Source organism: Anomaloglossus baeobatrachus, unplaced genomic scaffold (assembly GCF_048569485.1).
Source record: "Anomaloglossus baeobatrachus isolate aAnoBae1 unplaced genomic scaffold, aAnoBae1.hap1 Scaffold_2991, whole genome shotgun sequence".
Taxonomy (NCBI): Eukaryota; Metazoa; Chordata; class Amphibia; order Anura; family Aromobatidae; genus Anomaloglossus; species Anomaloglossus baeobatrachus.
In genome coordinates this window covers 102,338-113,853 of record NW_027442424.1, presented here as the reverse complement: position 1 = coordinate 113,853, position 11,516 = coordinate 102,338, and the positions used below count along the sequence as shown (strand labels likewise).

General features: G+C 60.7%; 1 long non-coding RNA gene across 1 annotated transcript; it reads left to right on the top strand.

Annotated features, from left to right (window-relative positions):
- Positions 1–308: 308 nt before the first annotated feature.
- Positions 309–11,232, top strand: LOC142268115 (uncharacterized). The gene is made up of 5 exons (XR_012733890.1): positions 309–512; positions 2,799–2,910; positions 2,987–3,097; positions 10,866–10,978; positions 11,151–11,232. It is a non-coding gene; the product is annotated as an uncharacterized LOC142268115 (long non-coding RNA).
- The last annotated feature ends 284 nt before the right edge of the window (positions 11,233–11,516 follow it).

Genomic DNA, 11,516 nt, shown 5'->3' with positions numbered 1-11,516 from the left:
TCGCACGCTCGGGGGTAGTGAGGAGGGGGTGAGGGGGTCGCTCGGGGGGACGCACCTTGCGATCCAGGCGGACAGTGAACACCTCCCCCGGCGCCAGCGGCCGGCAGCTCAGCACCAGGCCCTGGTTGAATTCCTGGGCCGGCTGTTTCCGGGTCGCCGTCCGGTTGCCGTTGCTGAGGATGACCAGCTTGCCGGTGCGGGGGTGCAGCTCCGCCATAGTCCCCGCTTTACGGCACCTGCCCGGGCGCTTTACGATGTCACCAAGGAGACGAGTCTGACAGCGGCCGCCGGATGTATGGCCTGGTTGGCGGAAAGGACCAAGCTGGAAATTGCTCTTTTTTTTGCGAATGGTTGGCAGAAGTGACGTCACGCCATCCTGGCGTCGCAGGAAGTGTCCTGAAGGAGGTGCAAGAAACCGGAAGAGGGCCGCTTTACCCTCCTCCTGCCGCCCAGCAGCGCCCCGAGCCGGGCACCGAGACACGGTGTGTGAGCCCCGACAGCCGCCAGCTGAGGTGGGTCCTGCCCCGGACATGTGAGGCCGCGAGAGAGGAGCCCCCGATACAGGAGCCCCCCCGATACAGGAGCCCCCCCGAGACAGGAGCCTCCGATACAGGAGCCCCCCCGAGAGAGGAGCCCCCGATACAGGAGCCCCCCCGAGACAGGAGCCTCCGATACAGGAGCCCCCCCGAGAGAGGAGCCCCCCCCCGATACAGGAGCCCCGAGTACCCCGATACAGGAGCCTCCGATACAGGAGCCCCCCCGAGACAGGAGCCTCCGATACAGGAGCCCCCCGAGAGAGGAGCCCCCGATACAGGAGCCCCGAGTACCCGAGAGAGGAGCCCCCCCCGATACAGGAGCCCCCCCGATACAGGAGCCCTTAGTTCTCAACATAGGAGCCCCCCGAGAGAGGAACCCCCGTTACAGGAGCCCCGAGTTCCCGACATAGGAACCCCCCGAGAGAGGAGCCCCGTTACAGGAGCCCCGAGTAAGGAGCCTTTGGTACAGGAGCCCCGAGTACCCGAGAGAGGAGCCCCCGATACAGGAGCCCCGAGTTCCGAACATAGGAGCCCCCGATACAGGACCCCGAGTACCCGAGAGAGGAGCCCCCGATACAGGAGCCCCGAGTACCCGAGAGAGGAGCCCCCGATACAGGAGCCCCGAGTACCCGAGAGAGGAGCCCCCGATACAGGAGCCCCGAGTTCCCGAGAGAGGAGCCCCCGATACAGGAGCCCGAGTTCCTGAGAGAGGAGCCCCGAGTTCCCAACATAGGAGCCCCCGATACAGGAGCCCCGAGTACCCAAGAGAGGAGCCCCCCTAGAGAGGAGCCCAGAGTTCCTGACATAGGAGCCCCCCCAGAGAGGAGCCCCCGATACAGGAGCCCTGAGTACCCGAGAGAGGAGCCCCCGATACAGGAGCCCCGAGTTCCCAACATAGGAGCCCCCCGAGAGTGGAGCTCCCGATACAGGAGCCCCGAGTTTCCGACATAGGAACCCCCCGAGAGAGGAGCCCCCGTTACAGGAGCCCCGAGTAAGGAGCCTTCGGTACAGGAGCCCCAAGTACCCGAGAGAGGAGCTCCCGATACAGGAGCCCCAAGTACCCGAGAGAGGAGCTCCCGATACAGGAGCCCCCAGTACCCAAGAGAGGAGCCCCCGATACAGGAGCCCCGAGTTCCCGACATAGGATCCCCCCGTTACAGGAGCCCCGAGTAAGGAACCTTCGGTACAGGAGCCCCAAGTACCAGAGTGAGGAGCTCCCGATACAGGAGCCCCCAGTACCCGAGAGAGGAGCCCCCGATACAGGAGCCCCCAGTACCCGAGAGAGGAGCCCCCGATAAAGGAGCCCCCAGTACCCGAGAGAGGAGCCCCCGATAAAGGAGCCCCGAGTTCCCAACATAGGAACCCCCGATACAGAAGCCCCGAGTTCCCGAGAGAGGAGCCCCGAGTTCCCAACATAGGAGCCCCCGAGAGAGGAACCCCCGTTACAGGAGCCCCGAGTTCCTGACATAGGAACCCCCCGAGAGAGGAGCCCCCGTTACAGGAGCCCCGAGTTCCTGACATAGGAACCCCCCGAGAGAGGAGCCCCGAGTAAAGAGCCTTCGGTACAGGAGCCCCGAGTAAGGAGCCCCCAGTATCCAGAGAGGAGCCCCGATACAGGAGCCCCCCCGTTACAGGAGCCCCGAGTAAGGAGCCTTCGGTACAGGAGCCCCGATACAGGAGCCCCCGACATAGGAGCTCCCGATACAGGAGCCCCGAGTACCCAAGAGAGGAGCCCCCGATACAGAAGCCCCAAGTTCCCGAGAGAGGAGCCCCGAGTTCCCAACATAGGAGCCCCCGAGTAAGGAACCCCCGTTACAGGAGCTTCGAGTTCCCGACAGAGGAGCCCCCGTTACAGGAGCCCCGATACAGGAGCCCCCGGTACAGGAGCCCCGATACAGGAGCCCCCAGTATCCCAGAGAGGAGCCCCGATACAGGAGCCCCCCGCCGATACAGGAGCCCCCGACATAGGAGCTCCCGATACAGGAGCCCCGAGTACCCAAGAGAGGAGCCCCCGATACAGGAGCCCCGAGTTCCCAACATAGGCGCCCCTGATACAGGAGCCCCGAGTACCCAAGATAGGAGCCCCCCTAGAGAGGAGCCCCCGATGTAGCAGCCTGCTCCTCCCCAACCCCTGGTTATAGGACACTGAGCCCCCGATATTGGATCCCGCTGCAGCCGAACCCCTCGATGTAGTACTCCTGCCCCAGCGTCAGCCTTTCCCCTTGTTGTGCACCCCTTTATGTCTCTCTCCTTGTCTTGCAGTCTTCGCTGTGACCCCACTATGCCGGCCCTATTAGAACGACCCAAGCTGTCCAACACGATGGCGCGAGCCCTCCACAAACATGTGATGATGGAGCGGAGCGCAAGAGACAAGGTACGTGGTGGGGGCGGTGACGCAGATCTGGGGGGTTCTGGTGCCTGCTGTGACCAGCGTCTGTGATAATCCACAGAGGAGGAAGAGGTGGATAAGATGATGGAGCAGAAGCTGCGCGACGAGCAAGAGAGACGCCGCAAGAAGGAGATGGAGGGAGAGGATGTCCCTGGAGGAGACCCGGGAGCAGGTGAGTGCCGGCCCAGGGGGGGGAGCAGGTGAGTGCGGCCCAGGAGGGGGAGCAGGTGAGTGCCGGCCCAGGAGGGGGAGCAGGTGAGTGCCGGCCCAGGAGGGGGGAGCAGGTGAGTGCCGGCCCAGGGGGGGGGAGCAGGTGAGTGCCGGCCCAGAGGGAGCAGGTGAGTGCCGGCCCAGAGAGGGGGAGCAGGTGAGTGCCGGCCCAGGGGGGGAGCAGGTGAGTGCCGGCCCAGGGGGGGGGAGCAGGTGAGTGCCGGCCCAGGGGGGGGGAGCAGGTGAGTGCCGGCCCAGGGGGGGGGGGGGGGAGCAGGTGAGTGCCGGCCCAGGGGGGGGGGGGGGGGAGCAGGTGAGTGCCGGCCCAGGGGGGGGGGGGGGAGCAGGTGAGTGCCGGCCCCGGGGGGGGGGGGAGCAGGTGAGTGCCGGCCCCGGGGGGGGAGCAGGTGAGTGCCGGCCCCGGGGGGGGAGCAGGTGAGTGCCGGCCCAGGGGGGGGAGCAGGTGAGTTGCCGGCCCAGGGGGGGAGCAGGTGAGTGCCGGCCCAGGAGGGGGAGCAGGTGAGTGCCGGCCCAGGAGGGGGAGCAGGTGAGTGCCGGCCCAGGAGGGGGAGCAGGTGAGTGCCGGCCCAGGAGGGGGAGCAGGTGAGTGCCGGCCCAGGAGGGGGGAGCAGGTGAGTGCCGGCCCAGGGGGGGGGGGAGCAGGTGAGTGCCGGCCCAGGGGGGGGGGGAGCAGGTGAGTGCCGGCCCAGGGGGGGGGGAGCAGGTGAGTGCCGGCCCAGGGGGGGGGAGCAGGTGAGTGCCGGCCCAGGGGGGGGGGGGAGCAGGTGAGTGCCGGCCCAGGGGGGGGGGGAGCAGGTGAGTGCCGGCCCAGGGGGGGGGAGCAGGTGAGTGCCGGCCCAGGAGGGGGAGCAGGTGAGTGCCGGCCCAGGAGGGGGAGCAGGTGAGTGCCGGCCCAGGAGGGGGAGCAGGTGAGTGCCGGCCCAGGAGGGGGAGCAGGTGAGTGCCGGCCCAGGAGGGGGAGCAGGTGAGTGCCGGCCCAGGGGGGGGAGCAGGTGAGTGCCGGCCCAGGGGGGGGGGAGCAGGTGAGTGCCGGCCCAGGGGGGGGGGGGAGCAGGTGAGTGCGGCCAGGGGGGGGGGGAGCAGGTGAGTGCCGGCCCAGGGGGGGGGGAGCAGGTGAGTGCCGGCCCAGGGGGGGGGGAGCAGGTGAGTGCCGGCCCGGGGGGGGGGGGAGCAGGTGAGTGCCGGCCCGGGGGGGGGGAGCAGGTGAGTGCCGGCCGGGGGGGGGGAGCAGGTGAGTGCCGGCCCGGGGGGGGGGGAGCAGGTGAGTGCCGGCCCAGGGGGGGGGGGAGCAGGTGAGTGCCGGCCCTGGGGGGGAGCAGGTGAGTGCCGGCCCCGGGGGGGGGGGGGGAGCAGGTGAGTGCCGGCGGCCCCAGGGGGGGAGCAGGTGAGTGCCGGCGGCCCCGGGGGGGGGGGGAGCGGGTGAGTGCCGGCCCGGGGGGGGGGGAGCGGGTGAGTGCCGGCCCAGGGGGGGGGGGAAGCGGGTGAGTGCCGGCCCCGGGGGGGGGGGGGGGGGGGAGCGGGTGAGTGCCGGCCCCGGGGGGGGGGGGAGCGGGTGAGTGCCGGCCCCGGGGGGGGGGGGGAGCAGGTGAGTGCCGGCCCCGGGGGGGGGGGGGGGGAGCGGGTGAGTGCCGGCCCCGGGGGGGGGGGGAGCGGGTGAGTGCCGGCCCCGGGGGGGGAGCAGGTGAGTGCCGGCCCCGGGGGGGGGAGCAGGTGAGTGCCGGCCCCGGGGGGGGGGGGAGCAGGTGAGTGCCGGCCCCGGGGGGGGGGGGGAGCAGGTGAGTGCCGGCCCCGGGGGGGGGGGGAGCAGGTGAGTGCCGGCCCCGGGTGGGGGGGGGGGAGCGGGTGAGTGCGGCCCCGGGGGGGGGGGGGAGCGGGTGAGTGCCGGCCCCGGGGGGGGGGGGAGCGGGGTGAGTGCCGGCCCCGGGGGGGAGCAGGTGAGTGCCGGCCCCGGGGGGGGGGGAGCAGGTGAGTGCCGGCCCCGGGGGGGGGGGGAGCAGGTGAGTGCCGGCCCCGGGGGGGGGGGGGGAGCAGGTGAGTGCCGGCCCCGGGGGGGGGGGGGGAGCAGGTGAGTGCCGGCCCCGGGGGGGGGGGGGGGAGCAGGTGAGTGCCGGCCCAGGGGGGGGGGGGAGCGGGTGAGTGCCGGCCCCGGGGGGGGGGGGAGCGGGGTGAGTGCCGGCCAGGGGGGGAGCGGGTGAGTGCCGGCCCCGGGGGGGGGGGGGGAGCGGGTGAGTGCCGGCCCCGGGGGGGGGGGGGAGCGGGTGAGTGCCGGCCCCGGGGGGGGGGGGGAGCGGGTGAGTGCCGGCCCCGGGGGGGGGAGCAGGTGAGTGCCGGCCCGGGGGGGGGGGGGGAGCAGGTGAGTGCCGGCCCCGGGGGGGGGGGAGCGGGTGAGTGCCGGCCCTGGGGGGGGGGAGCGGGTGAGTGCCGGCCCCGGGGGGGGGAGCAGGTGAGTGCCGGCCCAGAGGGGGGAGCTATGTCTTTCTCTAGACACTGAGATAGATACGACGGTTCAATGTTGTCTCTGGAGTCTTTTACATATTTATATACTGTGTGTGTGTACATATATATAATGCACATACACCATTGTGACGGTGTCTCCGGAGTCTTCTCTATATACAGAGCCTTGTGAAAGTATTCAACCCCTTGAATTCTTCACCCTTTTCCCACATTTCAGGCTTTAAACATAAAGATAAAATGTTAATGTTCTGGAGAAGAATCTACAACAAGTGACACAATTGTGAAGAGGAAGTAGATTTATTGCTTATTTTACACTTTTATAAATAAATAACTGTAAATTGGTGCGTGCAATATTATTCATCCCCTTTACTGTCAGTGCAGAAACTCCCTCCAGAAGGTGATTGAGGATCTGTGCATGATGCAATGTTGTGGGTAAATGACTGATGATGAGAAATGGCTTTCTTCTTGCCGCTCTTCCATAAAGGCCAGATTTGTGCAGTGTAGACTGATTGTTGTGCTATGGACAGACTCTCCCACCTCAGCTGTAGATCTCTGCAGATCATCCAGAGGGATCATGGGCCTCTTGGCTGCGTCTCTGATCAGTCTTCTCCTTGTGTGAGGTGATAGTTTGGATGGACGGCCGGGGTCTTGGTAGATTTGCAGGGGTATGATGCTCCTTCCATTACAATATGATCGCTTGCACAGGGCTTCTTGGGATGTGTAAAGTTTTGGAAATCTGTTTGTAACCAAATCCAGCTTTAAACTTCTCCACAACAGTATCCTGGACCTGCCTGTTGTGTTCCTTGGTCTTAATGATGCTATCAGCGCTTTATACAGAACATGAGCCTATCACAGAGCAGGGGCATTTATACGGAGATTTTGTTACACACAGGGGCTTATATTTATCATCATCAGTCATTTAGGACAACATTGGATCATTCAGAGACCCTCAATCACCTTCTAGAGGGAGTTTCTGCACTGACAGTAAAGGGGGTGAATAATATTGCACGCCCCAATTTACAGTTATTTATTTTTTACAAAAGTTTAAATAAGCAATAAATTTCCTTCCTCTTCACAATTGTGTCACTTGTTGTAGATTCTTCTCCAGAACATTAACATTTTATCTTTGTTTGAAGCCTGAAATGTGGGAAAAGGTTGAAAAATTCAAGGGGCTGAATACTTTCGCAAGACACTGTAATGCACATACCCCGTTGTGACGGTGTCTCCGGAGTCTCCTCTATATCATGCACATACCCCGTTGTGACGGTGTCTCCGGAGTCTCCTCTATATCGTGCACATACCCCGTTGTGACGGTGTCTCCGGAGTCTCCTCTATATCATGCACATACCCCGTTGTGACGGTGTCTCCGGAGCCTCCTCTATATCATGCACATACCCCGTTGTGACGGTGTCTCGGTGTCTCCTCTATATCATGCACATACCCCGTTGTGACGGTGTCTCCGGTGTCTCCTCTATATCATGCACATACCCCGTTGTGACGGTGTCTCCGGAGTCTCCTCTATATCATGCACATACCCCGTTGTGACGGTGTCTCCGGAGTCTCCTCTATTATCATGCACATACCCCGTTGTGACGGTGTCTCCGGAGTCTCCTCTATATCTATTGCACATACCCCGTTGTGACGGTGTCTCCGGTGTCTCCTCTATATCATGCACATACCTCGTTGTGACGGTGTCTCCGGAGTCTCCTCTATATCGTGCACATACCTCCTTGTGACGGTGTCTCCGGTGTCTCCTCTATATCATGCACATACCCCGTTGTGACGGTGTCTCCGGAGTCTCCTCTATATCATGCACATACCCCGTTGTGACGGTGTCTCCGGAGTCTCCTCTATATCTATTGCACATACCCCGTTGTGACGGTGTCTCCGGAGTCTCCTCTATATCATGCACATACCCCGTTGTGACGGTGTCTCCGGAGTCTCCTCTATATCATGTACATACCCCGTTGTGACGGTGTCTCCGGAGTCTCCTCTATATCATGCACATACCCCGTTGTGACGGTGTCTCCGGAGTCTCCTCTATATCATGCACATACCCCGTTGTGACGGTGTCTCCGGAGTCTCCTCTATATCGTGCACATACCTCGTTGTGACGGTGTCTCCGGAGTCTCCTCTATATCGTGCACATACCCCGTTGTGACGGTGTCTCCGGAGTCTCCTCTATATCGTGCACATACCCCGTTGTGACGGTGTCTCCGGTGTCTCCTCTATATCGTGCACATACCCCGTTGTGACGGTGTCCTCCGGAGTCTCCTCTATATCATGCACATACCCCATTGTGACGGTGTCTCCGGAGTCTCCTCTATATCATGCACATACCCCGTTGTGACGCTGTCTCCGGAGTCTCCTCTATATCATGCACATACCTCGTTGTGACTGTGTCTCCGGAGTCTCCCTCTATATCATGCACATACCCCGTTGTGACGGTGTCTCCGGAGTCTCCTCTATATCGTGCACATACCCCGTTGTGACTGTGTCTCCTCTATATCATGCACATACCTCGTTGTGACTGTGTCTCGGAGTCTCCTCTATATCATGCACATACCCCGTTGTGACGGTGTCTCCGGAGTCTCCTCTATATCATGCACATACCCCGTTGTGACGGTGTCTCCGGAGTCTCCTCTATATCGTGCACATACCCCGTTGGACTGTGTCTCCGGAGTCTCCTCTATATCGTGCACATACCCCGTTGTGACTGTGTCTCCGGAGTCTCCTCTATATCATGCACATACCCCGTTGTGACTGTGTCTCCGGAGTCTCCTCTATATCGTGCACATACCCCGTTGTGACGGTGTCTCCTCTATATCGTGCACATACCCCGTTGTGACGGTGTCTCCGGAGTCTCCTCTATATCATGCACATACCCCGTTGTGACGGTGTCTCCGAGTCTCCTCTATATCATGCACATACCCCGTTGTGACGGTGTCTCCGGAGTCTCCTCTATATCATGCACATACCCCGTTGTGACGGTGTCTCCGGAGTCTCCTCTATATCGTGCACATACCCCGTTGTGACGGTGTCTCCGGAGTCTCCTCTATATCATGCACATACCCCGTTGTGACGGTGTCTCCGGAGTCTCCTCTATATCGTGCACATACCTCGTTGTGACTGTGTCTCCGGAGTCTCCTCTATATCGTGCACATACCCCGTTGTGACGGTGTCTCCGGAGTCTCCTCTATATCATGCACATACCTCGTTGTGACGGTGTCTCCGGAGCCTCCTCTATATGTATTGCACATACCTCGTTGTGACGGTGTCTCCGGAGTCTCCTCTATATCATGCACATACCTCGTTGTGACGGTGTCTCCGGAGTCTCCTCTATATCGTGCACATACCCCGTTGTGACGGTGTCTCCGGAGTCTCCTCTATATCATGCACATACCCCGTTGTGATGGTGTCTCCGGAGTCTCCTCTATATCATGCACATACCCCGTTGTGACGGTGTCTCCGGAGTCTCCTCTATATCATGCACATACCCCGTTGTGACGGTGTCTCCGGAGTCTCCTCTATATCATGCACATACCCCGTTGTGACGGTGTCTCCGGAGTCTCCTCTATATCATGCACATACCTCGTTGTGACGGTGTCTCCGGAGCCTCCTCTATATGTATTGCACATACCTCGTTGTGACGGTGTCTCCGGAGTCTCCTCTATATCATGCACATACCTCGTTGTGACGGTGTCTCCGGAGTCTCCTCTATATCGTGCACATACCCCGTTGTGACGGTGTCTCCGGAGTCTCCTCTATATCATGCACATACCCCGTTGTGATGGTGTCTCCGGAGTCTCCTCTATATCATGCACATACCCCGTTGTGACGGTGTCTCCGGAGTCTCCTCTATATCATGCACATACCCCGTTGTGACGGTGTCTCCGGAGTCTCCTCTATATCATGCACATACCCCGTTGTGACGGTGTCTCCGGAGTCTCCTCTATATCATGCACATACCCCGTTGTGACGGTGTCTCCGGAGTCTCCTCTATATCATGCACATACCCCGTTGTGACGGTGTCTCCGGAGTCTCCTCTATATCGTGCACATACCCCGTTGTGACGGTGTCTCCGGAGTCTCCTCTATATCGTGCACATACCCCGTTGTGACGGTGTCTCCGGAGTCTCCTCTATATCATGCACATACCCCGTTGTGACGGTGTCTCCGGAGTCTCCTCTATATCATGCACATACCTCGTTGTGACGGTGTCTCCGGAGTCTCCTCTATATCATGCACATACCCCGTTGTGACGGTGTCTCTGGAGTCTCCTCTATATCGTGCACATACCCCGTTGTGACGGTGTCTCTGGAGTCTCCTCTATATCGTGCACATACCCCGTTGTGACGGTGTCTCTGGAGTCTCCTCTATATCATGCACATACCCCGTTGTGACGGTGTCTCCGGAGTCTCCTCTATATCGTGCACATACCTCGTTGTGACGGTGTCTCCGGAGTCTCCTCTATATCGTGCACATACCCCGTTGTGACGGTGTCTCCGGAGTCTCCTCTATATCATGCACATACCCCGTTGTGACGGTGTCTCCGGAGTCTCCTCTATATCATGCACATACCCCGTTGTGACGGTGTCTCCGGAGTCTCCTCTATATCATGCACATACCCCGTTGTGACGGTGTCTCCGGAGTCTCCTCTATATCATGCACATACCCCGTTGTGACGGTGTCTCCGGAGTCTCCTCTATATGTATTGCACATACCTCGTTGTGACGGTGTCTCCGGAGTCTCCTCTATATCATGCACATACCCCGTTGTGACGGTGTCTCTGGAGTCTCCTCTATATCGTGCACATACCCCGTTGTGACGGTGTCTCCGGAGTCTCCTCTATATCGTGCACATACCCCGTTGTGACGGTGTCTCCGGAGTCTCCTCTATATCATGCACATACCCCGTTGTGACGGTGTCTCCGGAGTCTCCTCTATATGTATTGCACATACCTCGTTGTGACGGTGTCTCCGGAGTCTCCTCTATATCATGCACATACCTCGTTGTGACGGTGTCTCCGGAGTCTCCTCTATATCATGCACATACCCCGTTGTGACGGTGTCTCCGGAGTCTCCTCTATATCATGCACATACCCCGTTGTGACGGTGTCGTCTTCTTGTACCGGTCACAGGGTCATCATTTTTTACAATTCTTCTCGTGTCCTGCTTCGGTTAATCGTTTGTTGTGAGTTTGGCTGGTCTTTACTTTGTACCTTGTGACATTTTTGTCGTCCTCGTATCTCCTCAGATTATGAAGCTGCAGGATAAGTTGAATAAGCTGCAGGAAGAAAAGCACCAACTGTTCCTCCAGCTGAAGAAGGTTCTTCATGAGGAGGAGAAGAGGAGGAGGAAGGAGCAGAGGTCCGTGTTTGGGCCGCACGCTGTGACATTGTGTCCTGTCTACTCAGCTTGACGGCCTTTCTTCCAGTGTTGGGGATTGTTACACCAGGCTGTTATGGGTTGCTTGCAGTAGGTTGGGGGTCTCTGGGGGTCCTGGCAGGGTTTGCGCTCAGACTTGTTCTTTTTCGTGCAGTGACCTCACCACGTTGACGTCTGCGGCCTATCAGCAGGGCATGGTGATGCACACAGGAACCCATATCATTAATATGCAAGGTAAGACTTACTTCAAAGGGAACCTGTTTGCGAATTTTAGACCCCAGAGCACCTACAGTACATCTACTTAAAACGTCTAATGGCAGCTGCGTCCGTACCTTTGGTTTTGAAGTCCAAGCCTCTGTTTTATAGAAATCCATCTGCACTTTTATGAAAATGAGCCTTGAGGGTAGGAGTTTGGTCCTTTCATTGTCGCGTCCGCCGGCCCCTTTCATCGTCGCGTCCGCCGGCCCCTTTCATCGTCGCGTCCACCGGCCCCTTTCATCGTCGCGTCCGCCGGCCCCTT